Source organism: Lissotriton helveticus, chromosome 2_1 (genome assembly GCF_964261635.1).
Source record: "Lissotriton helveticus chromosome 2_1, aLisHel1.1, whole genome shotgun sequence".
Classification (NCBI taxonomy): domain Eukaryota; kingdom Metazoa; phylum Chordata; class Amphibia; order Caudata; family Salamandridae; genus Lissotriton; species Lissotriton helveticus.
The window spans coordinates 272,684,381-272,707,264 of record NC_136059.1 but is presented as its reverse complement, the minus strand read 5'-3'; positions in this window follow the sequence as shown (position 1 = coordinate 272,707,264).

Below are 22,884 nucleotides of genomic sequence, written 5' to 3'. Positions count from 1 at the left end.
AGTCCGTCTACCACCGTACAAGTCAGAGGCCACCGAAGTCATCTGCGGCGTCCCTCAAGGATCCTCGCTGAGCCCCACCCTCTTCAACGTCTACATGAGCCCCCTCGCGCCCATCGCACGCCAACACAACCTGAACATCATCTCCTACGCCGATGACACCCAGCTGATCCTCTCACTGACCAACGACCCCGCCGCTTCCAGAGCCAACCTTCACGAAGGGATGAAAGCCGTAGCCGAATGGATGACGACCAGCCGCTTGAAACTCAACTCAGACAAGACAGAAGTCCTCATCCTGGGCTCCTCGCCCTCCGCCTGGGACGACTCCTGGTGGCCCCTCGCCCTGGGCTCCGCACCCACACCGACAGACCACGCACGCAACCTGGGCTTCATCCTGGACTCCTCCCTCTCCATGACCAGACAAGTCAACGCCGTCTCCTCGTCATGCTTCAACATCCTGCGCATGCTACGAAAGATCTTCCGGTGGATCCCCACCGAGACCAGGAAGACGGTCACCCAGGCCCTCGTCACCAGTCGACTGGACTACGGCAACGCCCTCTATGCCGGAACCACCGCCAAGCTCCAGAAGAGACTCCAGCGGATCCAGAACGCCTCAGCCAGACTCATCCTCGACATCCCCCGACGCAGCCACATCTCCGGACATCTGAGAGACCTGCACTGGCTCCCCGTCAACAAGAGAATCACCTTCCGTCTCCTCACCCACGCACACAAAGCCCTACACGACCAAGGCCCGAGCTACCTCAACAACCGCATCAACTTCTACGCTCCCGAACGCCACCTCCGATCAGCCAGTCACGCCCTCGCCGCCGTCCCCCGCATCCGAAGATCGACAACAGGAGGAAGGTCCTTCTCCCACCTGGCCGCCAAGACCTGGAACTCCCTCCCGACCGACCTGCGCCTGACCCAAGACCACCTTTCCTTCAGGAAGAAGCTCAAGACCTGGCTTTTCGAGCAGTAGCAGCACCCCCCCCCCCCCAAGCGCCTTGAGACCCTCCGGGTAAGTAGTGCGCTATATAAATGTCCATGATTGATTGATTGATCATTTCATAAAAATCATTGGAAAAGGACTAAACGGCCTGCCCACCCTCCCTGTGTTAAGAGATAGTTTTATTATAAAAAAGAAGACCTCTGTGCTCTGTCAGCAGACCCCCATACCTCAAGGCTTAGATGCAATGTTCACATCTCAGGGCAAGCACAGCTCTTCTCTTCGGAAAGGTGTCTCTCCAAGTGTGTTGAAACATGTTGCGCTTGCAATATAATTAAAGCACACGGTATCCAGTAGTGCAGCTATGTGTAGCATGTTATGTCTAGGTGCGAGGGACTGACCAGATCGGAATAACAAGGGGCATTGTTGTTTAACCTTGAACAGCTGGTACAGACTAAACCTCAGAGCACAGCAGAGAATGTGCAAGGTGCATATCTATGATCTCAAAGATTTTGCAAATAATAATGAGCTCATGCAGAGATCTGCAGCACTCTGATTGGCTGCCTACACTTTAACGAGGAAGTGCTGGCAGTCATCTTGGACTCTATTTCAGCCATGTCCCAAAAAAAAAGGGAAAAAAAGGAAAGGGGACTGGGTACGAAAATCCTGACCCTCCAGCTCTGTTGGTGGGGTCCCAGACGGACCACACCAGGGCAAAACAGCTTTTTTAAAAAAAAATAATCATGTTTCTGCAAATTCATTACATTTGCAGGTTCACTGCAAAAATCATGCATGATATCGACATTAGCGTGCTTGTTTTGAATACGATCCTCGGGTGGGCCAGTTCCAGAGGGCATTTTGTCAAACAAAGGAGGGGGGCACACAGGGCCCCCCTTCTGAGGCATTATGGGACCCAGGGACAACCACCTCCCTTGGACTTTATTGTAAATAATGGAGGGGGGCTGCGTGGACCACCATCCATGTGCTCAAATGAGCCCCATGGACTACCACCTCCATTGGTCTAATACAATAGTATTGCGGGCGCCACTTGGACCCCCACGTCCAGGGAACCACCATCTCCCCATGGCTAAAATCAGTAAATAAAAATAGGCAATGCTTGGCTGCTTTTGCCTGGCATTGCTCGCTGGCTTTACACAGGGGCCTGTGGCCATGCCCTGCTGTTTCTCTCACCACCGTCGGTGCCTGGCGAACTGGGGGAGGGATGAGGTGCTCCGGGCTGACTGCCGCAGTCTACACTCTTTTCTGCCGGAGCTGCAGCCCTTCATCCTTTGAGTTGGTGGTGCTATCCCAGTCTCCCCTGGAATTGCTGAGGGTCTCAGACAGAGGACTGGTGGTCCTGCCCCACTGCTGATTCGGTCCATTAGAGGAGGATGAATCGGCCTTGGGGAGCCAGATCTCCAAGCAACAAGGCAGCCCCCATCCGCAGCTGAGATACATAGACACCAGCAATATGGCATCACAGTTGCAGGTGTTTTTCTCTATGTCAGTGTCATCAAGTACCTTCTGTGTAAAGAAACTAAAAGTGGAGCCTTCAGGCTGGGGTGTTTGAGGACATAGCAGCAGCAGTAAGTATTACACCCATAGCAAAAACCCCTGTCATGCAAGCCAACTCATCCCATCTAGTAGCACTTTTTAACCTTCCTGCTTACAACCAGACATTGCTGTGGCCAACTGCTACTGCTGATCACATTGTGGTGATGACTGCTGACAGGACAGGTAGTGGTGCAGCAGCATCTTTCCAGAGAAGCCAGATATTACCCCACTGCAACATCTTTCCTTTACTTGAGCCCTACCTAAAATGTGGACTGAATAAGAAGAGTGAGGAAGTGGATAGCAATTGTAGCATGCAGATAATTGGAAAACATCCACCTCTGATGCTGCAAAATAGAACCACAGTGGGTGCTGCTGCCACAACCTCCACTGTAACCACTAAAAGCAGCAGTTTGAGTGGGGAAGCTGACTATCAGCTGGTTCAGCATGCAATTTTGTGCTCCATGACCAATAGCTATGAAGTCTTAGGGGCAGATTTATAAGCCCCTTGCTCAACCGGTGAGTCACTTTTTGTGAGGCGTTGGCAGCGTAGTTTTCTGCCCCATATTTACAAGGATAGGAAAAGCCACCCTGCATGGCTTTTTTTATCTGTCCTTGTAAATACGGCCCCTTTATACGCAGTACTTTTCGTGAAAGGGGTATTCCTTGGTTGGTGCTGTGGGTGTTCCCATGCAACACCCGTGGAACCTGACACATTTCCAGATTTATGAGAAATCGTAAATCTTGAAATGTGTCTGAATGCTTCACCTACCCAGGGTGTGATGCATTCTGCAGCACACATAGAAAGAGGAAATAACCTCTAATTATTGTTTATGTGCAGGAATGTGTCTTTTTCCACACATAAACAATCCTTAATATAAATGAGGTTTTACAAGTTCTATGTGTGCTAAAGTAGAAGTTGAAAATGCCATTTCAGAAGGTTTATGTGCGGGAAGGGACACCTCCCTGCACATAAACCATCATCCCCATGACACAGGCATCCTTGCACCATGGTTCAAGGGTGCCTGTGTCAGTGCATGGCAGCTCATTGTGCACCAGCACAGGAAAAATCACAGGGATGCAACATATTGTTGTAAATATGTTGCATCTTTGTGCTTTGAAAGTGACCCAAATGGCTTGCAGCAAGTACTGAGTCACTTTCATTGTAAATCTGGGTCTTCGAGTTTTTGCGGCGTGGGACCCTTGGCCATGTGCCAAAATGCTGAAAAAGAAGAACCAAGGAGATTGTAAACAGCTTTCTCCAAGTGTGTAAAAACAACATGCAACAACGTAATATCAAAGCATGAGTCTTCAGTACTGCAGTTGTGTGTAGCATGTTATGTCTAGGTGCTAGGGACTGACCAGAACAGAATAACAAGGGGCATTGTTTATCGACCTTGCACAATGTGTTCAGACTAAACTCCAGGAAAGGCAGAGAACACGAAAGGCAGCCCGTTCTCATGAAAAAGGCACTGACAGATTCTTGCAAAAACACAGTCATGTAGTAACTTGCACAAAAGCAGCATCATGGCAGCAAAGCTCATGCTAACTTAGCCATGTTGACAATGTCCCTAAGGGCCATATAACAATTACAAGTGCTGCTGGGTAGAGATCAACCAGGGATCAAGAAAAGTACAAAGCGACAAACAAGTACAATAGAACAATGTGTTTGGAAGCAGGCATTCACAAACTGTTAATGTTCTTACCAGAGCCTTGAAAAAGGAAGAGCTCTACAACCACAGTGGTGGGCGACAAGACCCAAGAAGAAGCACAGGGGTTGTGCTTACTGAACTGACCAATACGTGTAGTGGCAAACATCAAAGCTGCTGGGTGGCAGCTCAGAACAACACCAAAGGTCCCCTGGAAAGTGGAGAGCTTCAGTAGAGACCTATAGAGAGGTCACCCTTCCACAGACTATCTATGATGACCCAGAGGCCAGCACATCACATGACCCAGGTCCTAACAGACGGCAGACCATGTTGGAGAGAACACACAGGATGAGAGGCAATTTATAATACACAGAGTGATATCCCCAAAATGTTTTGATAAAATGAACAATAAGCCGATTTGTTTTTGCAATTTCTTTTTATTTTTTATTATTTCTTCTTGTAAATGGAAAAAGCATGCAGCCAATGCGTTTCACCCAACACATCGACTTCTTCAGGGGTGCAAGCATGTCAACAAATACACATATCAGTTTACTGGGAATTGTGAAATACATTGAAAAGAGTACATTAAGACAATTATATTATACATTTTAATAAAGAAAACACCAAGAAGGCAGTCCATGTCAAAGTAATAATACAAGAAAAAGTGGTCCTGTGATTGAAGATACAATCACCATATTTGTCCCCATCTAAAAAATATATATTATTAAGCATATTATAAGATGAAAAGGGGAGAACAAGGGAGGCTACACATAATCTTAAACAGCACTAGATATTTAGACTATTGACCTGTCTTAATGTATTGTTTCCATATTTCAGCAAAAATTATTGCGGATGTGACTCTGTATATTATATAAATTGCATCTCATCTAATGTGTTCTAAAATGTCTAATGTATGACCATTTGCTAGCTGGTCATTTGAGGGGGCAATTTTCATTGATTGCTGTACAAGTGATTACTTTATGTGGAACAGTGACTAGCTGTGAATACTTTTTCAGTGTTAGAGAACTCCATCCTTTGGGTCAGCCACTCTCACAAATGGTTAAAATGCTGCCGGTTTCTCGAAACCACCATCATCATTCGATACCACCAAAAACCAAAATTTTGCTGACTGATGGACTACGTGGATAGGCACAGTTGAAGATTACATTGAAGCACTTGAAGAGACTGATAACAAAAAGATGATCAAATACCTAAAAAATCTTGCTAGTAATGGCGTAAAGTAAGTCATAAAAAAAATGCCATGAACTGATGAAGAAATTACATACCTTTAGAATAAAATAACCTTGAACATCTAGTTCAGTCCAATTGCAATTTTTCAATATGACAGATGTATTTTCAGACAAGAACGACAGAACGTTTGCGAAACCATCTATGAATTTGTAGAAAAGACTTGACACACTCATCAAGCACTGTAAGTTGAATGAATTTAATGATGAAAAAGCGATGCATCTCAGGGTCATTGATGGATGCTTGTCCAATTCATGTAGATGGCAAATGTTGAGAGAAACTCTGAGTCTTCTTCAGAGTTTTACCAAACTTTCAGCAAGCAGAGTGTGCTGAAGGAAATTCCCCACTGAAAAATCTCAGAATGGAGACTTCTGTATTAGCTCCCAACACTATAATTTCTAACATCATCGAGATCCCTGTCTCAATAAGGCCCTCTGAAGAAGAAATGAGCTAAGGTGAAGCATTATTGAATATTGCTCAGGTCCCTACCTGTAACAGGTTTGAAGCCTTGGCATCAAGTGAAGTGCCGTCAACGTCTGAGGATTTGTCTTTGAGAAGTCAATTAAATGAAAAATTTTCAGAAACACCTAAGGAAAAAGCAGAGGAATAACTGGCGGGTACCCTTTTGGGGTTAAAAGAGGAGATAAAAAATATTTAGCAGCCTAACCCACACTAAAGCATTGGAAGAGGAGGTAGGATCAATAAGGCAAGATGTGGCAAACAATGCCACTGGGATCACTTTGCTGATTAAGCAAAACCAAAATTTGAGGGAGGACCTTGAGAGGGTTGAAAATCATTCACAACAACCTAAGATTCTTGAATGTCCCTGTGGCAGAGGAAGGTGCATACATAGAGATCTTTATAATTAGCCTACTGTGAGACACAGTCTTAAAAGACAGGTCAGAAATTATTTTAGAGCAGGCGATCCAGAGAGCACACAGAGACCCTTTTAGGCAGATCCCCGATGGACTAAATCAAGAAAGATCCTGGTTAATTTTATTTCTAAGTTTTACCAAACTTTCAGCAAGCAGAGTGTGCTGAAGGAAATTCCCCACTGAAAAATCTCAGAATGGAGACTTCTGTATTAGCTCCCAACACTATAATTTCTAACATCATCGAGATCCCTGTCTCAATAAGGCCCTCTGAAGAAGAAATGAGCTAAGGTGAAGCATTATTGAATATTGCTCAGGTCCCTACCTGTAACAGGTTTGAAGCCTTGGCATCAAGTGAAGTGCCGTCAACGTCTGAGGATTTGTCTTTGAGAAGTAAATTTAATGAAATATGTTCAGAAACACCTTAGGAAAAAGCAGAGGAATAACTGGCGGGTACCCTTTTGGGGTTAAAAGAGGAGATGAAAATTATTTAGCAGCCTAACCGACACTAAAGCATTGGAAGAGGAGGTAGGATCAATAAGGCAAGATGTGGCAAACAATGCCACTGGGATCACTTTGCTGATTAAGCAAAACCAAAATTTGAGGGAGGACCTTGAGAGGGTTGAAAATCATTCACAACAACCTAAGATTCTTGAATGTCCCTGTGGCAGAGGAAGGTGCATACATAGAGATCTTTATAATTAGCCTACTGTGAGACACAGTCTTAGAGGACAGGTCAGAAATGATTTTAGAGCAGATGATCCAGAGAGCACACAGAGACCCTTTTAGGCAGATCCCCGATAGACTAAATCAAGAAAGATCATGGTTAATTTTATTTCTAATGCAGGCACAGAGGCAATCTTGAGTGCGGCCCTAACCAGGGGCCCTCACATTGTTAAAGTTAAAGGTTTTTCTGTCATACTAAGATCGGACGTGTGTAAGGCAACAGAGCAGCAGCAATGGGAAATACACAAGAGATTGGAGGATCTTAGGAATTTGGGAGTAAAAGTACAACTAAAATTCCTTGCAAGGCTCTGTATCATGTGGAATAACCAAATGTTTAACTATTGTACAGTGTCGGGAATAACAGGTGTGGTCCATCGCGGCAAAACATTATTATGAATGGTGTATGTTTATAACCCCAGGGGTAGCTCAAAATGCATTTATATATGCCTGTACGATTTGGGAGGTTCCCCCATGGTGGGCTGATGGGAGGGTGGTGGGGTGGGTGTGGTGGAGTGGCACAGGGTGGGGAGCAGTGGGGAAAAAGCTAAAAGTGTCCTCAATATCACCAAATAAGAATTTTTCTCTTCAGAGATAGAGTATATGAGGAGAGACCTAATCTAGGCGGATGATGGCTGGTGTAGGTAAAAATATAGGCTTTTTCACATGGAACGTAAATAGTCTCAGGTATCGAGCTATGCAGAGGGTGGTGCTGAGGAATCTGCAAGAAAGTCAGGCCCATATTATCATTCTAAAAGAGACTCACCTGATTGCAAGTGAGAGCATGGAGCTATTCTGTAGGTATAGATGGATAGAGAGATTTGTGATACCAGATCAAGGTTAGTGCTGTAAAGAGGATAGTGATTCTGACAAGGAAAGGTTCAGGGTGGAGGTTATGTACTCTAAAACAGATAGTTCTGCAAGATGGGCTGTAGCCAGAATGAGATGTGCTGGCCTTTGGTTTTTAAGAGTAGGATTTTATGGACCAAATGTGGATGATCTGCAGTATATTGTGGATCGGAATTGAATTTAGAGGAGGCTTTGGCCCCATTGGCCCTGGGAGGAGTTTTTTATACTTTATTAGAGCTTATATTCAATAGATTGACCCGAGATATTGTGTTCAGGCACCCAGGTGAGACAGGCCCTTAGAAATAGGATCCAGATCTAAGGTTGGTGGATGTATGGCGACAACTAAAAGGCCAGGTGAGACGGTATACCTTTCATAGTAAGAAATATGGTCGTTATTCTAGGTTGGTTTATTTTTTGGTGGATAGGGCTTAGCGGCATACATAAAAGTTAACCACCTCCCGGGCCATATTTCGGCTCATTCAGCCATCCTTATGTTATAACAATCTCCTGGAAAAGCCCCAATTTAAGATGGACCTTAAAGCACACTATTTCTTTGGACAATGAGGTGGCGCTTATTTTAAAAAGACCCATAGATGAGTTTTTCTTGGATAATACAGGTATGGCCCGCCAGGATTTGTATGGGATATTGTCATATAGCTCCTGTATATCCTTATATCGTGTTAAGTTAGCATAGGTACATTTGAGGTTTAAACGCCATTTTTCTTTCTTGCAACTTCTGCACACGACACTTAATTGTTGACTTAGCTTTCAACCTAGTAGTTTGCCGTGGTGTATGTGAGAATAATATGTTATTGCTCTGATATCAGCTTTGCTTAATAAACTATGTCTGCACGAAGAGTGCTGAAGTTTCAGGAACAACACGATATGGAATTGTTATGAGGTCTGATCTCCACGCCTTCATAGTCATAACACAAGTGCAGCCTTTGCCAACTCTGGCTTCGGGCGGGATTGATATTGCTTTGCACGAGGCACATAGAACACACTTGATGCGGTGCACATGCAGAGAGAGCTGGTGTATGCTGATGTGATTCCTTTCATGCTAGGACACTAAGGTATGGGCCCGCCCTAAAACAACCCAAAGAGACCTTCTTAGCTAATAATATAATATATGTGTTAGGGTGGGTGAGATATAAGTGTTGTTAACTCTTATTCATTACAGTATGTTAACATGCTGTCACCATTCGCTTTTTATGTCTTAGTAACTATGCTGGTAATTTTGCTACTGATAATAAGTATACTTGTATTATCTAAGATACTGCGCCTGAGAAGACGGCATTAGTAAATAAACATTTCAAATGCACATGTGTCTTCTTTACTCCATGTTCTGGTTTGTAATGATAATATAACGAAAGAGTGTTCATGAGTTCCACGTACCCTGAGGTACAGTAAGTTCATGTTCTGGTTTGTCTAAACATTGGGAGTTTGATATGTCCAATGAGACACTGTAGCTAGCTCGGTAAGGGGTGAGTTGGGTACTAAGGTGTGTTTTGGGTCACCCTAATTCGCCGAGGTTCCACTCCTCTGTGCACAGTTCTGTGTGAGAACAGAAACCCTGCGACATGGCGCCCAACGGTTTCGGTGGTCTTATATCATGACACTCGAGTAGTATATCGTTCATACCTTAACCCCTTCACCTTCGTTTCCGGAAAGCGGGGTGTCGGTGAAACCTACCTATTTTTTGAAATAGGTCTTATTCAAGCTTGATTCTTTCTTAAACGGTTTCTTTGAATTACTACCCAGTTGCGGGGTGTCGGTGAAACCTACCTATTTTTTGAAATAGGTCTTATTCAAGCTTGATTCTTTCTTAAACGGTTTCTTTGAATTACTACCCAGTTGTGCTACAAAGTATTCTTTGTATTTTCTTGTTTCCAGTGTTGTCATGGCGGCGGTAGCCATTGCGCAGCGTAGTCGCGTGGCGGTGCGCAACCATCTTCAGACGTACCAAGTACCGGTAGATGGTCGGCCCCATGATTTCTTTTTTGGGACCGCACATGTTGGATGTGATTAACATCTCCCTAACAAAAGGCCAGGTTCCTGCAGATTGGAAAAGGGCGGTGGTGAACCCGATTAGAAAAAAGGCATCTTCTCCTTGGACAGACCTCTCCAATTTACGACCTATCTCCCTCTTGCCTCACCTGGGCAAGGTTACAGAGAGGCACGTGAACACCTATCTTTCTCAACATCTGGAAGCGACGGATGGCCTGGACTATTCACAATCTGGTTTCAGGCCAAACCACAGCACAGAATTAGCCCTTCAGACAGTGACCAATAACATCAGAATGGCACTGGATGAGGGCAGCTCCATGATTCTGGTGCTGTTGGACCTTTCCGCCGCTTTCGATACGGTGTCTCACACGGTGCTTCTTGACCGCCTAGGTGAGGTGGGTGTGGAGGGAGAGGCTCTGACATGGATGAAGAGCTTTTTGACTGGTCGTGTCCAAGAAGTCAGGCTGGGCTCCCACAAATCCACGCTAAGGGAGCTCAATAAGGGAGTGCCACAAGGCTCATGCCTTAGTCCTACACTTTTCAATGTGTATGTGGCACCCCTAGCCAACTTAGCTAGATCTTTCGGGTTCACCCCGGTGTCGTATGCTGACGACACCCAACTCATTTTCCCTTTTAAAACTCTCACATCTGCAATAAAAAGATCTTTTGCAGATGGCATGAGAGCCATTGCAGACTGGATGTCAACTAAATGTCTGCAGTGTAATGTGGGGAAAACAGAGGTCATGTGTTTTGGACAAGCGGCAACATATTGGTCATCTGACTGGTGGCCCGTGGAGCTAGGTCCTGTCCCCACCCCCAAGAGTTCTGTTAGGAACCTGGGAGTGCTCTTTGATCAGCAACTTACCTTTAAGGGACATGTTAATCAGGTTGCTGGTACCTGCTTCCGGGCTATTGGGATGTTGAGACGAGTCTTCCCCTACATACCAGACCATCATAGAAAAACGCTCGTGCAGGCCTTGGTCATCAGCAGGGTGGATTACTGCAATGGGCTGCTCCTCGGAGCTAACGAGGAGCAGCTCAGTAAATTGCAAGTAATCCAAAATACAGCAGCAAGGATTGTCCTGACTGTTCCAGCAAGGACTCCTTCCAGTCCCCTGCTGATGAGACTCCACTGGCTTCCAGTGAGGAAGCGAGTCCAATTCAAAACTTTATGCACTATTCACAAGAGCATGATAGGGGAGGGCCCGAAATACATGACTAAGATCTTTCAGTCCTACATCCCTGGGCGACTTTTGCGCTCCAGTCATCAGCAGCTCTTGCAGATACCAAGAGTAAAAAAGGCCAGACAAGGTGGCCGTGCATTAGCTTATGCCGGACCAGCACTCTGGAATTCTTTGCCTCCAGAACTCAGATCAATTCCCAGTCATCTGAGTTTCCGGAAGACTTTAAAAACGTATTTGTATCCTGACAAATAATTGCTTTCCAGCTTCTGCACCCTATATTAGACACACTCTCGGAATTAGCACACTCTCGTGGTACAGCAATAGCGCGGAGATACCCCTTCGGGAGTCTAGTCTGGCGCTTTATTAGAATATAAAATAAATAAATAAATAAAATAAATAGATGGGATGGCTGTGATTTTCGTGGTGTGTGCAGATCCGGCGTTCCCTTTCGAGTTGTTTTGCTCTTGGGTTACGTTTCCGGCTGTGGACGCAACTTCTGGTTTGTTCCACTCCTACACCGCCTCAGCTGTCCCGGCTGAGTATACACCGTACAGGGCATTGGAAATACCTATTGATCATTGGCAGCATCGAGTTTGGTTTGATGGCGCCCTCCCCCACTCTTTGTCCGCTGCGAGGTTAGGTCAACTCTCAATTCCAGGTACAAATTGGCCTGCGTTGGGTGGTTTTACCCCGCACCCGAATCACGGCGCTTGTACCCTGCAGGAAATTCGTAGGCTACATGTTGTTTCCATTTCCGTGATTCGAGCATTAGTGCAATACATCGGTCGCCACCTGCCTGGTGGTCCCCAGGGGGGTGCGGCCGTTCCCATGGATCGAGGCGGTATGCGTCTCAATCCAGTGATGGTAAATTCGGTTTTTGGTGCACGTTCAGTTGACAACGATGACTTCCCGTTCTGGCTAGCAGAGAAGTTTGATCAACTGGAGGCGGTTTTTCCGAAATCTACTCCTGCTGATAAGCATAGAATGTTGACGATTACTTTACCGAAGGATTTAACTCCTGAACTTGTTGACTGTGAAAGCTGGGGAAAAACATTTGCGGCCGTTTATACGAGGTGCTTCGGCACCCCGTCTATGAATGCCCTGCCTGACATCATTAAACATGTTCAGAATGATCACGGTCCAGAGGCAGCGGTTGAATTGGGTATGCGCCTGTGTGGTTCTTTTGAGATTGTAAGTGATCTCATACTCTCCAATGTTAAAGGAGATGCTGTGAACTTTCAGGTGTCGAACGCTTTGGCTGCTCTGCCCGATGCCGATAAACCCCGTCAGTTAGCAAAGATTGTTGTGGCCGCTTATAAGACAATTGGCCGCACAAGTAGAGGTCTGAAATATTTTACAGTAAAGGAGAAAAAACAACCTCAGGGACAATCTGCAGTTGCAGATGTCCAGCCTAAGTCCAAAAAACAGAATTGGCCTAAAAAACAGACACAGGGGAAGCAATATAAGCAGACTCAGGATTCTTTTCCTGCACTACAGACTCCTGCGCCGACAGAGAAAGTTTATGATTTGCGCGATCGCGCGATGATTAAATCACCTGATCGATTTCAGGGTTCTGATCAACGCTCTCCTCGTTCCTTTCAGGAAACATCGGCCCCGAAGACCGGTGGAGGAGGGGTAGGACGTGGACGTGGTGGCCAACAGGGACGTGGTCAGTCCCGCCAAACGGACGGCGCAGTGAAGCAGGAGGATTCAACGCCTAAGAGACCGCAGTTTGCGAAAAAGAAAGTCGCAGCCTTAACAGCGCATCGATATGCCACAGATAGTGAGAACGCGGCTTCAGAATCTGACGTGGGCTCTGACCTTGCTGGACAGCGCGGCGGAGATAACCATAGTCAGAGAGGCGCTGCGTCCACTACTGAGGGTGACAGCGACTGATGTCTACGTTGTGATAGAAACAGCGGATACGAGACTTGCTCCCCCTGAAAGACTTTATGAAATTGTCCTGTTAATTGAAGGTGACATACAGCGTACCGTTAAAGGTGTATTTTGGGAAAATCTGTCTTCTACGTATGATATTTTACTTTCGGAGGCTGACTGGCCCCCACCTTTTGTGCTCGCGGCGCCGCGAGGGGAGGAGGTGATCCTCCCCAGTTTCGCGAACACTGTCTCGAAAGAGCATGCGCAGCATTTTGCAGAAGAGTGGGCTCGAGCTCTCGCGCCGGCTCTGTACGGTAACCAATGTGGTTGGGATAAATTGTCGCCTTGCCACGAAATTCCATTGCGGTCTCAGCCGCAGCCTCAACCTCAATATCCCATTAGGCGTGAAGCAAAATCTTCCGTCGCGGAAATCCTTGAGCAATTGGAATATCAGGGAGTTATTGAAACGTGTGTGTCACCGATGAATAATCCCCTTTTTACTGTGAACAAACCTGACGGATCATATCGTTTGGTTTTGGATTACCGGCATTTGAACTCGCATTGCCGTAACTGTGCAGTACAAAATACTCACGGCTCTGCCCTTGTGGATAGTCTCGTGCGTAGGCGTTTCAAGACAACGCTTGACATATCCAACGGTTTTTATGCCCACAGATTGGACAGCTTTAGCTCCCAATGGACCAGTTTTACGAGCGCTGGAGTCCAAAAACAATTCCGGCGTCTTCCAATGGGCTATAAGAATAGTCCTGGTATATTTACCGCTCGCATTGTCTCTATTCTGGAGGCACTCGACCCAGATGCTTTTTCGTATGTGGATGACATTTATCTCACAGACGACGATATTTGGGAGCATCTGTGTCGTGTAAATTCTGTAATTTGCAACTTCGCTGATATGGGTTACAAATTTAACTTTGCAAAATCGCACATTGCTGAACACACAGTGTTGTTTTTGGGCTATGAGCTCAACAATGAAGGTAGAGGTTTGGCTCCTCACTTCTTAGAGAAGTGCGCACAATTGCGCGCTCCTACAACACTGAAAAAATTACAATCTTTACTGGGCTTTTTGAATTTCGGAAGGACATACATTCCGGAATATGCCCAGCGTATCAAGCCGTTGTATGCATTAATACAACCTACTTTCTCAAAATCATGCTGGCTGCCTGAGCATTCAGCCATTTTGCAATCCCTGCAGGCTGATCTGCTCGCTTCTAAATATTTACTGACTCGTGATAACCACACCAACCTGGTGATAAGAATAATTCCAGGGGCGGTGGGTTTCACGTACCTGACTTTTAATGAAGGAGACACAGTGCCTATTGCTTACAAGTCACACTTGTACACTTCGGCTGAATTGCGGTTTCCCACTGTGGAGAAAGTTTTAACTGCTGTACAGATGGTGATTCTTAAAGAACGAGCTCTGTCACAGGGGAAGCGCATGTTAGTGGTAACACCCTGTCCTCATTTGGAGGCAGTCACGAAAGCCAGTGTACCAGATTCTAAGGCTTTGCACCCACGGTGGATTCAATGGGCAGCGTCATTGACGTCCACGGATGTCACGTTTATTTTTGACGCCTCTTTACGGTCGCAAGAGTACTTGCAGTATGAGTTCGTTCATCCTGCTCCTCTGGCTATGCGACCTTTGGAGGACTTCCATTGCATCATTTACACTGATGGGTCGGCGCAGGTTGCGCATGGCTCTAAACATGCCTACGTTTCCGCATGCGCTATTGTGGTTGGTGCTATGTTGAACGATGAATTCATTTCCAGGGAGGTACACACGTTTCCCCTGGGCGATTGCACTGCACAATTAGCTGAGCTTCGTGCTCTTTTACTAGCGTTGGAGTACGCAGATCCAAGTGTTACTACTCTGATTGTAAGTGATTCTTACTACTGTGTCCAGTCTTACAATGAAAACTTGTTCTTTTGGATTCAAAATGATTTTCATGATTCCAAGGGTAGCACAATAAAACACAAAATGATCTGGGTTCGAGTGGCAGAGCTTAAGGCTATGTTGCCTCTCGTTTATGTGATTCATTCTCTCGGTCATCAGCGCGTAGGAGTTCACGCTGTTGGCAACTCGCTTGCTGATGAAGCAGCGAAATCAGCAGTATCTACATACTTAGTTGCAGCGGTTACTAGGTCAAAAACCAAGATTGATAGCGACATCTTGGCAGCAGTTGCTGCCTCTGAGAAGGGAAGCAAGCATCCTGCGGGATTCCCTTCGAAGTACAAATACCACTTAAGTCCCGAAAAGGTTCCTTTTGTGACAATTCCTGACGTTGGGGAACGGCTGATTCCCAACTCGGATCGCAGAGCAGACTTGATTACAGCGGCACATGAAGGTGTGGCGTCTGCGCATGCGGGCGTCCCGGCCACTGTAACTCAATTACAACAACGTTTCTGGTGGCGGGGACTGTACAAACAGACGCGTGATTATGTCCTTCTTTGTGACATATGCCAGCAGATTAAACCTTCAACTGCTACGCGTCCGCCACAGACTCAGTTGTACATTTCTAATAAACCGCTAGGTTGTGTTTATTTAGATCACTGCGGTCCTTTTTCATCTGATACTGCGTATAAGTACATCTTAGTAGCAGTTGACTCATGCACACGCTTTGTGTGGGTATGGCCACATCGCAGCGCTGATTCACGGACTGTCATTAGAGATTTGCGTGTCTTTATAGGGATTTTTGCCTGTGGTACCTTCCATTCGGATCAGGGTCCGGCTTTCGCCTCTAAGGCGTATAAGGATGCCATGACTTCGTTGGGGGTCCAAGTCAAGTTTTCGTCTCCCTACAGACCTGAGGGTAACAGTGTAGTTGAGCGAATGAACCGTGATTTAAAGCAATCTTTGACAGCCCGTGTTATAGGCACTGGCAGAAACTGGCTGGCTCACCTCTATGGCGTGCAGCGTGCTCTTAATAATCTCCCTAGAAGGTCTCTGGGTGGGCGGACCCCATACGAAATGCTGTTTGGCATCAAGATGTACGTCCCTGACCTTGACGGTCTAGACTGTGTGGTTCGCGCCACTTCCTTTGACGCAGATGAACATTGCAATGTTTTACAGAATCTACAAAAGACCAGAGACAGTCTTGCAAAGGAACATTTGCCCTCCACGTCGGATGATGCGTTGCAGATCCCGGTAGTAGGCTGGCTACCCCAAGTTGGCGAACTGGTTCGAGAGAAGATCGATAACAAGAAAGAATTTGGTCCTTCCTATCGAGCTCCGGTTCCAGTCCTTGGAGTGAAGGGCACAAGAACAGTCATTTTACCACCACTTCCTGGTCGTAAGGAAAACAGGTTTATTTCAATTGACAATGTCAAGATACACAGAGTGGCCGATTCTTCTTAGCATGACACCGGCTGTTTCCTGTCCTTCCATTGTGAGAAATTCAGTTATGCCCACTGCTTCTAATATTGAACCTGAAGTGGCCATCGAATTACCTGCTGTTTCCAGTCCATTATTAATTAATTTACCCGGAACTAACATTGATGAGATAGACTATACCTACCCCACTGATTTGTCCATGCCTGACCTGCAAGCACGTTTAGCCACGGAATCCAGATTTTCATTTGACTCTGCTTCCCTTGCCTCGAGGAAACCCTCTCGAATTGCAGTTTATGCTAGCCTGTTTAGACAACATTTTTTGATACCCCCTTGGACATACATTTGGCTGGCCCTTTTTTCAGTTTACCTTTTTATGTCAATTGGTTTTGTGTTTTATTTTTTTCGAATCATGAATGGACACTATGTCGAGGAGAGAACTTGCATTACTCATCTGAATGGAACTTTGGCCCCGCTTTCCTCGTCCCATTCTACACACAGATTTAGAAGAGACTTGACTTTGGTTAACATCACAGCATGGCCTGTCCTTGATGGAATCGTGTGGGATGCAGTTCGGTTTCAGATTCATGGCCCAACGGAAGTCGTTAATGTCCCTAATGTACTTAGAGTGAATATGGGGGATGTGGTGAAACAAAACATTCGTTCTGATGACTGGGATGTCAATGCTGTAGAAAGTTTATTTTCTGATTTGCAGTACTATGCTGCATTAGATGCTGAGGATTTATATTTAGAATCTGCTAATTATGGTGAATTATTCTGTTATCAACATTATGGCAATCATTTCTTACACAAAACATCATCCAGAAGGGATTCTGTTAACTTTACTCAGTGGGAACATTGCCCAGCGCCTCATCAGGGGAGTTCTGAAACATTTCTGAAAAAGTATACTTACTTCACTGACTTTAATCAGACCAATCCCGAGTCCTTTTATTTTAAGTTTCGAAAAATGCCAATGTCCAAGGTTAGACTTACCGATACTAAATTGTTGTATTCGAAGGCCTTCCTTGATCAATTAGTTACTGGAGGCTATGAGTTGTGGAAGGATACAATAGACCTTAAATCGGTTTGGGGTTCAAGGGCCTGGCAGGTACAAGGCTCTGAGGCTTTGCATCGTGCATGTCTCATCCCGAATCATATGTTGTTTCTGAATGAAACGATTTCCCAGACAACATGCTTTGGATTGGCTACTTCTAAAAAGTTAAACACTCCTTCTTTCCCGGAATTGGAAGAATATGATGGTTGGCGTAATTTTACTCAGTTGTCAATTAGAGAATTACAGACTCTACTTCTTAATTCTTCCTTTAACATTTCCGGTATGAATCCTAAGGGTTGGCTGCTTTGGCACCGTAGTGCGGATTCTTGCCAACATAGATTTTTTAATTTAACTGACGGTTTTAAAGCTGTTAGATCTGATCCCAGGTTTGGCTTAGGTCATACTGTCACCTCGTATTCTGTAGGCAAATTGTGTCAAAATTGGCTGAAACATTCAACTTTACCTGCAGTTAAGGATCACCTTTCTAAACTAAATGCAGAAGTGGACTTGAATGATTTCATTAAAGGCCCGGCTAGTGGCAGGTCGAAAAGGTGGTTATATGGGGTTTACAATGAAATTTGGAAGCTATCACAGATTGAGGCTGCTACACGCCTTAGGGCTATTGATCAAGCAAATCTTGAGAAAGTGCTTGCAGTTGTTGACAATAGCATTAATGTGCTTTCCTCTAGAATTTACACTTTGGATAATATTGTGTCGTCAGTCGTCGATATTGTACATGATGAAGTGTCAGTATTATACCATGGTCAAAATCAATTACGATCAGTCATGCAGTTTGCATGGACCCTTCAAACTCTGAAAATGGGTAAAGTTCCCTGGGGGTACATGAACGTTTCTTCTTTATTTGCACCGTTTAATTTGACTGACAAACAACGCTTACTTTCAATGCGTGATGCTTCCTTTTCTATGTTACATATTGAAAGGTTAGAATCTTTACCTTTTTCAGTGGCTGAAGCCACTGCTGCAACGTGGCTTATCCACGGTTTAATAACACTGCCTTTTGCTTTATATAAGTTTTCGAATTGTATGAAATATGTACCCATAGGTCGTTATGAACCTTTAGGTAGCGGTTTCCTTCATGAAGTCTGGTCACTCCCATACACATACAGATGTTTTAAGGATGACCAGGAAGTTTATCTGACTGGGGAGGAGTGCACTGAGACGCCAGATCATTCTTTAATGTGTAGACACATACAGTTACACGGTTCATGCAACAAAGACCGACCGAATATGGCTTGCGTTTTACACGGCACGCCTGTTCCTGCAATCATCCCCACGTTTAAATTATTAGAGAATGGTAGTTATTTGATGCTCAATAATGAAAACTGTTGTGGGTTAGTTAAAGGTATAGCTTTCATAGTAACAGTAAGTGAGCGGGTTATTTGCTGCAGAAATGTGCTTTATCCTCCCACACGTGAACATAGGGAGTCTTCCATCTGGCCACAGATACCAACCTTGGGAGCAGAATTCAGCGGCATGGCAAGAATAAGGGCTCTTTTGTCCCAGAAAGAGGTGGCATTGAGCTCGGCCCGTGAAACTTTCGTGCTTCACATTGCAAACACCCGTACAGAGGTGCAGGCTCTTTTGAATACTGATTTGCCTTTGCATTTCGGAGCGATGGTTCGAAATATCTTTAACGCATCCTCCACAAAAGGCCTTGCACATTTTTTTAAAGTTGTTAGCAGTGGTCTCGTGACTTCATTTGAAAAGATTGTTGGAGTCATCCCTGCTTTCTTCCAATCTATTTTTTCATCCTTGTTTGGAGGGTTCCCATTTATACTTGCATTAGCAGCTGGCGCGCTAGTGGTTTTTTGTCTCGTTAAATATGGATGTCCTTCCTGTGCAAGACCCCGCGCAACAGCTACTGACGCGGTTTCGCAACCGCATGCTTGACTATTATGGCACATTGCCGTTAGCGACATTGAGCACGGCATATGGATTATCTTTTCGATTCTCCTACTTCACCTGTGTCCAGCCTGTATTTCACTGCCTGACCTGTGATTTCCATTGGGCCATTGATTTGTGTCTCTGCGGACCGGTTTCTCCTGACGTCGATTTTAATCAGCTGATGAGTCCTATCATTGCTCACGAGTTGGTTTGTTCTGACGAGAGGATTATGGCCTTAGCAGTGGCGCATGGACTAATGGGTCCCTGGGATATATTGTCAGCAGCACAGACTTTCTTGGAACTAAGTTTTCTTGAAAACCCACCGAGCTGTCCTCTGATGGTTATAGAGGATCCGGTGCTGGGAGAACATGTATGTTCCTTTCATCTTTTAAATTGGATGGCTGAACTATTCTCGGATGAGGACAGTGATTTCCTATTGGAGGCAGTTGCTGCTTACTTTTCATATACAGTTTTGTCATAGACACTGCTTCGGATTGACTTGCTGATTTATAGCATTTCATAGATTTTATTGACTTATTTGTCTAGAACATTTTTTACTTGCCTATTGGCTTGGGCCACGTTATATTTTTGGCCTATTTTTTAGCATTACCTTTTTAAGGTTTAGTTTCGATTCATGCTCGTTTACTGTTGAGTTCTGCTCTCATGTGATGGCTCTTCTGTTATCATATTTAGTCCGTTCTCGGATCATGGGGGGGTGTCATATAGCTCCTGTATATCCTTATATCGTGTTAAGTTAGCATAGGTACATTTGAGGTTTAAACGCCATTTTTCTTTCTTGCAACTTCTGCACACGACACTTAATTGTTGACTTAGCTTTCAACCTAGTAGTTTGCCGTGGTGTATGTGAGAATAATATGTTATTGCTCTGATATCAGCTTTGCTTAATAAACTATGTCTGCACGAAGAGTGCTGAAGTTTCAGGAACAACACGATATGGAATTGTTATGAGGTCTGATCTCCACGCCTTCATAGTCATAACACAAGTGCAGCCTTTGCCAACTCTGGCTTCGGGCGGGATTGATATTGCTTTGCACGAGGTACATAGAACACACTTGATGCGGTGCACATGCAGAGAGAGCTGGTGTATGCTGATGTGATTCCTTTCATGCTAGGACACTAAGGTATGGGCCCGCCCTAAAACAACCCAAAGAGACCTTCTTAGCTAATAATATAATATATGTGTTAGGGTGGGTGAGATATAAGTGCTGTTAACTCTTATTCATTACAGTATGTTAACATGCTGTCACCATTCGCTTTTTATGTCTTAGTAACTATGCTGGTAATTTTGCTACTGATAATAAGTATACTTGTATTATCTAAGATACTGCGCCTGAGAAGACGGCATTAGTAAATAAACATTTCAAATGCACATGTGTCTTCTTTACTCCATGTTCTGGTTTGTAATGATAATATAACGAAAGAGTGTTCATGAGTTCCACGTACCCTGAGGTACAGTAAGTTCATGTTCTGGTTTGTCTAAACATTGGGAGTTTGATATGTCCAATGAGACACTGTAGCTAGCTCGGTAAGGGGTGAGTTGGGTACTAAGGTGTGTTTTGGGTCACCCTAATTCGCCGAGGTTCCACTCCTCTGTGCACAGTTCTGTGTGAGAACAGAAACCCTGCGACAATATATTTAAAGCATTTATTCAGGAGAATATTGAAAAGCTGTGTATACTTTCAGAATAGGGAGGAGAAGGCGGAATTGGCCAAATTGGAGCAAGTTGTTGGGCTTTGAAGGTCACCTTATAGACGCAGAGCGGGTGGGAGGATAAGGAAATGGTATTAAAACAGCTAGAAAAGGCACAGCTAAACTATAAAATCAAGCTGGGCATGAAGTACAGGGAGATGTGACAGGCTGGATGTATGAGGCAGTTTGAGTATGTGGAGTGAGCTGGGCCTCAATTGGCATGGAAGGCGACATTGGAGAGAACTAGGAGCTCTATAAAGAAACTGGTTGTACCTCTCGAGGGGGATGTCACAAACAAACTAGAAGATATGTAGAGTCATCTGGGCTCCCTATACTTTACACTGTATATTGAACAGATCTTTCTGGAGCTTCATAGACTTAGTGAGTGGCTTTGTGATGTTGGCCTTCCTGAGATTATAGGAGTAGGAAAAGTGTGCATGGAAGCACTGATTACTCAGGAGGAAATTAGAGGGCTTTTGTTGTGCATTAAGAATAGAAAGGTGGCTGACCCGGATGCCATCCCTTTAGAACTTTATACGCTCCTAAAGGAGGAAGTTGTACCTGTCTTTTAGACCCTGTTTACTTTGGTTTATCAGAGGAAGGCTCGGATCCCTGATTTCATGGAAGGAAGCCACAATAGTTCTGATCTTAAAACCAACAAAGGAGCCTAGGAAGGCTGATTCACACCGACCAATATATCTGCTAAATGCAAATTATAATGTATTTACAAGTATTTTGGCGGGGAGATTGGCCAAACTGGCCATCAACTCAGAAATCCAGATCAGCTTTGTTTCAAGGAGGCCTATCAGCAAGCTTACTCAGCAGCTGATTGAATATATAGACCTTGCCAAGGCTCGTTCGATCCCCCTGGCTGTAGCCATGTTAGATGCAGCCAAGGCGTTTGACTCAGTCTGTTGGGTCAATTTGTGGGAGGTATTGGTGGTTTTGGTTTCAGCCCCTGTTTTATTGTAATGCTACAGGAGCTGTATAAACACTGAATGGCTAGAATCCTCCTTAATGGCGCGCTTACCAGGAGCTTTCCTGTTTCTAGGGCCCTCAGCAGGGTTGTCCCCTTCCCCATTATTGTCTAATAGGTTATCCCTTTTAGTTTGTCTCATTTTAATAATAAAATCGTGCTCCAAGCAGATGATTTAATTATCTATACCTAGGATCCTGCTCATACTATTCCCAAGGTGGAAATTCTGGTGAAGGAATTCGGGGTCCTATTGGGATATTTAGTAAATAACTTGAAGTCGGAAGTGATATGTTGGAACGTAAACAAAGGTGGAAGGGGGAAGTTCAGGTACCTGTGTATTACTATTTTAAATCCACTGAAGCAAATATTGCAGTATTTCTTGGGGAGGGTGGCAAAGGAGGTAGATGCTTTGTTTGCCAGATGTAAGCATTGATTACTCAGGAGGAAATTAGAGGGCTTTTGTTGTGTTTGTTTATTGTTTGATAGATGCCAATATATAAGTGAGTCAATTTGATCAAGATGGTGATACTTCCAAAATTACCATATCTTTTTAATTGCATAACTTTTACATTCCCAAGAGCTTTCAAAGATAAGTTTCAGGACAAAATAGTAAGTTATATTTGGGTATGTAAAAGAGCTAGACTTGCATGGAAAAAACTGAGGTGTAGGCTTGAAACGGGCAGCTTAGCTTTCCCAGATTTTGATTTGTACTGCATAGCTTTCCAGATTAAAAATTGTACGATGCTCCTGAGTAAACTGGAGGCCTCAACCTAGGTGTTCTGAAGTTTTACTGTAGATGTTTGGGGCTGAGAAATTCTTCAAATAGGTCTGGCTGAATGTCTTAAATGCAGCATTGAGCCTTTGGCTTGGAGTCCGGAGGATTCACGCATGGGTTATTTTTCCGCTTTATTTCACTAGTTTGAGATTCCCCAGGTACTCCAGAGTGTCTTTAAGATGGGTTGAGCTTTCTACTACTGAGAGCTGGGATAGAA